General features: G+C 54.1%; 1 pseudogene; it reads right to left on the bottom strand.

Moving 5' to 3' along the window:
• Positions 1-1,458: 1,458 nt before the first annotated feature.
• On the bottom strand, positions 1,459-7,426 carry LOC123080093 (cytochrome P450 71A1-like; annotated as a pseudogene).
• Between the last annotated feature and the right edge of the window lie 366 nt (positions 7,427-7,792).

Here is a 7,792-nt window from a genome sequence, read left to right as displayed (position 1 = left end):
TGTGCTAGCCTTGCTAATGGCAGGATAGGGAGCTCCTATTCAGCGCTTGAAGCACCCGTTAGGGCTGCTGGCACTCGCAAGAGACGCATGGCGGGCCAGCCTAATAACTGCTGAAAAAGAGAACACGAAAAATGGAAGTGTCCAAACGAAATGGAGAGTCGGAACTCAGGAGGTCGACGGCGTGACGAGAGAACCACTAGGCTGGGCTCCCTTTACTATTTACCAGCAGGAAACAACTCTATGTGTCTAAGTATAAATTATTTTAGAAAACGTAAATTTCAACAAAACACACCTTGCTTTATTAGTAGGTATAGATAAATGTATAGACTTGCAACTATTTCTAAAAAAATGTTTTTATGCTTTTGCTTATATTAAATAAATGCATAACAATTTCCTCGTCAATACTCGAAAGATTGTAAAACAAACCTTTTTGTTTGTTAAACTAGTTACTTATAGTCCAGTTGACACAATAACAAGCGATCTACTTACAACTCAATCATTTATAATTAAATCAGAGTCAAAACAAATGATTAGTCAGCAAACCGCAATGATCTCAGCACTCCTCACCCACTCACACTCGTTTTCACAGCAACATTGCCACACAACTAACCTTCATCACATCCGCAAAAAAAAAAACTAGCCTTCATCACAACCGCTTCCTCGGCACAACAACGTTTTCACCGTAGCAAGTCTACAATTGTTTCTACCAAAGCCAACAAGGAAGGCCATAGAAGGTTATCTCAGTCCAAAATATTTGAAAGGTAAACTGAGCTAAGCCAATAGATTAAGTGAGCAAAGTGGCAATGGCAAAGCAGTAACGAAACACCTATGCGAACAGATATTATAGTGGTTTCGTGGTAAGGATCAAAGCAAACTTAAGGACACGAGAAAGCCCGTTGGACTCGATGACATCGAACGACTCAGGGTCCTGCCCGTGCGCTGGATGGAACTGCCGTGGAGGCCATTCTATCTTTTCTTTTCTGTGCGGCCAAGTCGCTCTCGGTTATGAGCATGCTGATAACGATTTATAGAGCGAAATAAAAGTAGACAAACAAAGAGTCCAAATGTTTCTTTCGTTTCATTGTAACGTGAGAGACTCACTTATATACATGATGAATGGATGGGGAGCAACCTTTTCCCCAAGACACCTCCCGGGAGACACCCACATACGATCACATGTTTTATTGCTCAACAGATATTAGATCTCTAGGAACATTTTAGCCTTTTCACCCACTCACACCCGCTTTCACAACAACATTGTCACACAGCTAACCTTCATCGCAATCGGTACAACAACGTTTTCACTGCAGCAAGTCTACAACTGTTGGGACCGAAGCCAACAAGGAAGGCCATAGAAGGTTATCTCGGTCCAAAATATTTGAAAGGTAAAGTGAGCTAAGCCAATAAATTAAGTGAGAAAAGTGGCCATGCAGGGACAAAGCACCTATTCCAACGGTATTACAGTGGTTTCGGGGTAAGGATCAAGGCAGACTTAAGGCCGGGAGAGATCCCGTTGGACTCTATGACCTCAAACTACTCAGGGTCCTGCCCATCCGGCAACTCCCAGTCAAAATGGTACATCATGTTTGCTAGCGTTAGCTCGGCCAAGCGAGTCGCATCCAGGGTTTTGAATTTCGGCCGTAAAAAATGGATTTCGGCCGAATTTCGGCCATCTCGGCCTAGGGCGAAATCTATCTTCCGCCGAAATTGGTCAAATTTGAGAAAATTTGGTCAAATTTTAATCAAATTTCAGTCAAAATTTGGTCAAATTTCGGCCGAAATTTTTAAAAACGACCGAAATTCGGCCATCTCGGCCTAGGGCGAGAAAAATCACAAAACGAAAATCAAAACGCTGGTCGCATCCCTTCCTTCCGGCACCGAAAGGTATGAACCGGGTGTCCCTACCGCCATAGTCGATGTTCTCGCACATGAACCTCTCCGCCGAAACTCCTCGGCGTGCTCCCATGTCTTGCCGTCTCTCCCAATCGCCCATGCGTTGACGATGACCCGAGTCTTTGCCGGGATGTAGTAGCCGTGGAGCCAAGTGTCCTTGATCGACTCTTGCGGGATGAGGAGCGGCACCGTCGCGTGCAGCCGCAGTGCTTCTTTCATGGCCGCCTTAAGGAGGCTCATTTTCTCCACATCCTCCTCCATGACTCGTGCTCGTGCACCGACAAGACAACCCGTCTCACCTCTTGCTGCACCTTCTCCATTTCTCTTGGGTTATTGACGAGCTCGGCCATGGTCCATTCTATCATCTTAGAAGTCGTGTTTGTTCCTGCCAGGAACATGTCCTGCCATAATTAAGAGAGGCGGGTTAACACTTAACAATATGCTAGTGGTACCCTCCTAGCAGGTAATTAAGGTAATTAAACATGCTATTTTTTATTTTTTTTATTTTGAAGGGTAATTTTTTTTAGAAAAGAAGGAGGACCCTCGGCCTCTGCATCTGGACGATGCATGCAGCCACTTTATTAATTATTTACATAAGACCTTACAAAGTCATACAACAGTAAGACTAAAGCCACTGTCTAGGCAGAGCTACTCCTATCCAGTTGATATAGGGATGCTGATAGTCTGGGCCTAATACCAAACAGAACCTCGCAGCCAAACCTAACATCTAAGACCTGAGGTCCCAACCAAGACGCCTGCCGGGTATGGGGCAACCACCAGTCCAGCGCACGCCTCAACCAGGCGTCTGCCAGGTACGAGGCCCCCGCAGCCACCCGCCACCTATCCATCTTCAGTAATGTACTGCTGCATCTACCTTGCTCGGTCTAGCTGCCGTCGACGTCACCACGACACCAGACAACGCCACCATCCTGCGCTCGTCCATCATCATACGTCCACCGGTGAGACCCCGCTGGTCCATGCCGCCGAGACCTGCCTTCGTCGACGCGAGAGAAGGCACGCCACACCACCTCACGCCTCTTGCATCCGGCGCCGCTCCACAAATGATGCCCCCAATAGGGAACACGACACCGCAGTGCCGCCATCATTTGATCCGGTGATCTTAGGATTTCTCCCCGAGCGGCACGAGCAGGTTGACGATAGTTGCTTGACGATGCCTTCATCAAGGTAACGACGTAGACGCCGCCATCGCCCGCCATGACCGGTGTCGACTTAGTTTTCACCGACGGCCATTTATGTCTCCCCAACTCGCCGCCGGTGCTAATAGTGGGATCCAAGATCCGTCACTACCAGCCTGGACAACCGCCTTCGGTGGAGAAGGCAGCCACCACCACCATGCCCGGCCCAAGAGACCCGGATGTCCTCGTGCCACGAAGATTACCCAGGGGGGATCTCCTCTTGCCGTTGTCGAGACGAGGCGCAGCCGCAATGGATCTCAATCTAAACCCCTCGGGCCCAGATCAGATCTCATCGCAGCCAAAATCTCATCCGCCGGAGATCTCCTGGCCAACGGCAACCCGCTGCGCACTGCCGTTGGAGGAGGAGGGAGATGCATGGACGCCGCTGCCCCCACGCTTTACCGTCGGCCGAGGACTACGCCACCTCACCACAGGGGCTTCGCCCCGCGACGTCCTTAACAACGGCGGCGGTAGTGGGACGCGATGGGGGGGTAGGGCTGAGGGCGGTGTGGACGGGGACTCCCCGGGGGCGGCGCGGCGCCGCCGCCTCAGGGGAGAGAGGTTAAGATGGAAAAACCTTGAGGGGTAATTAAACATGTTGTTGATCGACTTAGGTCTTACTGAGGTGATTGCCTTGACATCAGTCCGGTCCAGCTTGAACCCCTGATCACCATCCTTGACGACCGAGAGCAAGTCGTCCAGGAGGTCACCAGCCTCGCCGCCGTCGTCTCCTTTGCTTCTCTTGTGCTCCTGGACCGCCTTCTCGAGAATGTTATCGAGCTTAGCCGCCGCCTTCTTCACCCTCGCATCGAGCCCTGTTGCCCAGTCCACCCAACGGAGTCGCAGAAACACGTCGCTCACGGCGATGGTACCGAGCAAATCGCTGATCTCTCCCATCAGGCCAACTCCACCACGCGACCCCAAACGGACGTTTGTTTTGTCCGGATTCTGTCCGTTTGGGCAGGGGGATGGGGTCATGTCCGGGCCTGTCCTGGGATGCGGTGGCCGTGCGCCCAGCGTGCGGCCGCATCCTTTACCCCATCTTGTCTGCGTCTTTTAAAAAAAAGAGAAACGTTTCAAATGCCAAGCCCTACGGCCCCAGTTCATCACGCACGCCGGCTACAAAGCCAGCGGCCTACACGTCCATCGCCGGCATCAGCCAGCGGCCGGTAACACAGCCAACCTCCAAAATGTATGGTTGTCCTCGCCGGCAACACAGCCAGCGGTCGGCAACACAGCCGGCCTTTGAAATGAATATTTTTCTCGCCGGCACACGGCCAGCGGGGCGGGCGGCAACCATGCCAATCTCCTAGTTCAGGCCGTCGGCGTCGAGCATATCCTTCTGCCTGGCCTCGAACCAGGCCCTCGTCTTCTCGCTCATCTTCGAAAAGTCCACGCTCATGATCGCCAGGGTCACCTCCTTCGCTTTGGTGGCGGCATTGGTGGCCTTGATGTCGAGCTGCCTTTGACTGGCCTTGACGTTGTCGGCCTCAATGTCGAGCTGTCTTTGCCGGGCCGCCTCCTCCATGTCGATCTTCCCTCTATTGGACGCCTCCTCCATCTCAAGCTTCTTCGTTTGAAGCTCTAGGTATTGCTTCATTTGCTCGTCCTTGCTTTGCCGCTTCTTCTCGTCCCTCACATCCTTTTGCGACATCATGCCATGCAAAGTGTCATGCAATGCCATGGATGAGGCATTACGAATGTTGTCAACCTTGGAGTTGGTCTTGCCCCTCTGCCTCTTCAACGCCTCGCCATCTCCACCTCCGGCGAACTTGGCCGTCTTCAGGCCTCTCTTCCTTTGGAGTTCGCGGTATTGGTCCTTGAACTTAGGGCAATTGTTGATCATAGTCCAACAATGCATAAGAGTGAACGGCTTGTCATTGTGTCGGGCCTTGAATGCCTCCAAAGATTGAAATGCCTACACCATATAATCAACAACAAAGTGAACATGCAAACATGTACAAGGCCGGAGTCTCATGGTCGTAGCAAGGAAAGGGCAAGGAAGGAGAGCATACCATGTCCCCAACGCCGGTACGACTCACGGGCCGTGCTTGAACGCTCTCAAATGCGTCTTGATACTTGTTGCACTCTTGTTGGATGAACAACCATCTTTTTTGAATCGAGCCGACGCCGCGGTTGCTTTCAAATTGGTAGGGCTCAAACAACTTCCTTTCATGGAATGTTTTGTGGACTCTCGTCCAAAAAACAATACCCTTTTGTTGAGCGTCGGTCCTTGGATCTTGGCTAATCTCCATCCAAGTTTGGCAAATCAACTTGTCTTCATCTTGTGTGTATGAACCCGTGCGAATGCTCTTCCTCTTCTTTTGTGCTTCCGCTCTTTGTGTCAGCTCGTCGATGAACAATGGCTCGCCACTAATGTCAATGTCATTGCTTTCTTCTTCATCACCATCACCTTCGACATAGATGTCATCGTCTTCATGCCACGAGTCACCATGGTCGTAGTCAGCACGGTCGTCGCCCTCTTCATCGGCAGTGAACTGGCCGCGGCCATCCTGACTTTGGGTCTCCTCGGGGTCGTAGACAGGGACGTGACCACCCTCGTAGATCACTTCCTCCATGAACTGGTCGTAGTAGGGGTCGTCGACCGGTACTGTTGGTGTAGGCATTCCGTCGAACAAGACGCGGGGGGACGGCATGGTGCCGGTAAACAGCGGTCGTGCTTGCTTTCTTTGCATCTCGATGGACGGCCAGCCGCCGCTGCTGGACCCAGGGGTGACGTTGAGGTCGATGATGGCCGAGGGGCGTGGTGTGGACGGCACGATCACGCTCATGTCCGGCGCCCCCCCAAAACGGGTCTGGCCGTCGTGCCTTGGCGGAGGAAAGCCAGGCGACAAGGGCGTGGTCCGCGACGTCGGCGACTGGCAGTGCGGAGGCCGGGCGACCGACGACCCTGTGCTCGCCGTACCGACGGCCCCTCCAGAGAAACCGGGCGGACAACGAACGCCAGCCATGAGAAGGACGTGCGCTTTGCTGACGATGGCCTCCTTCTCCTCGACCTCGGCCTTGTGCCGCACGGCCTCAATCGCAGCATGCTCGGCGGCTCTCTTGGTCGCGGCTACGTTGGTCTTGGCGACCGCCCTCCGGCTCCTCCTCTTCGCCGATTCCGCGTCCAACTTGACGATCTCCTCTGGCGTGCACTCCGACCGCGGCTTCCTTGGCGCCTTGCCCTTCTTCTTCTTGGCCATTCCGGGCGGGTCGGCGGCCAGCCCACCGGAGTTAGGCTGGGCGTCGGCCATGGACGGGGGAGGGAGTGGGACGGGCGGGACGTGGGAAGGTTTGGGGGGAATGGCGCCAAATGGGCGGGGGGGGTGCTTTGTTTCACCGACATGCGGGTCAGGGGCGGACAAGCGCGCGCGTCCCGCCCGTCCGCGCGTTGTCCGTTTCGCCCCAAAAGCGACGCAAACTTAGGCCGCGGATGGGTCGAAAGCGGACACAAAACGGACAAAAGTCCGTTTGCTGCCGCGCGCTGGGCCGTCCGGTTTGTCCGTTTTACTCCAAACGGACGGGGTTGGACAGGATAGGGTCGCGCGGTGGAGTTGGCCTCATATCCCGGAGCATCCCTGGTTCCACTCCTCCGAGCTTGTTCCCGAACGCCGCCCTCGAGATGACGGTGTTGGTTAAGCTTAGTATGAGCTCGGTCACGTTGACTCCCCGGCGCTCGCTACAGTTCTCCTGGGCGCCATTCACTGCATGGATCCATCCCACGAAGCGCGCAACCTCCTCCTCCCGGAGCGTGCGGAAGGAGTCCACACGCTTGGCGCTGAATAGGTGCACGACGGTGATGCGGCGGTTTTGACGCCACCGCTCGCCGTAGGGGCTAAAGGCGATGTACCTGCAGCGGTAGAGCGTGCCGCAGGCCGTGTGCTGCTGCGGCCGACTACAGAAAACGTGGTCCTGGGTCCTGAGCACGGCATTGGCCAGGGAGGCCGAGGAGACCACGAGGGTGGGCACCGAGCCGAGGCAGAGGAGGAAGAGCGGGCCGTAGCACCTGGCCAGCGCCTGCAGCCTCCGGTGGAGGTGGCCAGTGCCGAGCTGGTGCAGGTTGCTGTGTTAAGATAACAAGTATGAGTTAGTGCTGCCATTAGCATGAAGTAACGTTGGGTAATTAGTACTTAGTGCTAGAATATTGAAGGACAAGAGTCCTCTCTTGATTATCCATGATCTATTCATTTGTAACTGATGTTGTCATTCAAGCTATATAAACAGAGCACTACCGGTGAGGTTGATCACGGCCTAAACAGCAACACTTGAGTTTACATGGTATCAGACGCCATCTGACCAATGTCGACTTCTTCCTCCTCTCTCATGGCTTCCATGCCAGCAGCCACCATCGTCGTCACCGTGCGTCTCTCTCGCGACAACCATCTCATGTGGAAGGCACAGTTCCTCACGTTTCTGCGCACCTACAATCTCCTCGGCATCGCATCCGGCGGAGAGATGGCCCCTGCTCCGACCGTGGAACAGACCACGGGCACAGGTGAAGGCCGCACCACCACTCAGGTGGAAAATCCGGAGTACACAATCTGGTACCGCAAGGACCAGACAATCCTCGGCGGCATCCTCGCTACCGTCAGTGAGGACATCTTGCCATATGTCATGGCTGCGACCTCGGTGGCCGAGGCGTGGGGGCAGCTAGAGCGGATGTTTGCATCGCGCTCCCGTGCTCGCCTTGTTCAGATACG

The sequence above is a fragment of the Triticum aestivum genome, chromosome 1B, assembly GCF_018294505.1.
Source record: "Triticum aestivum cultivar Chinese Spring chromosome 1B, IWGSC CS RefSeq v2.1, whole genome shotgun sequence".
In the NCBI taxonomy this organism is placed as follows: domain Eukaryota; kingdom Viridiplantae; phylum Streptophyta; class Magnoliopsida; order Poales; family Poaceae; genus Triticum; species Triticum aestivum.
This window is presented reverse-complemented; position numbering and strand designations above follow the sequence as displayed.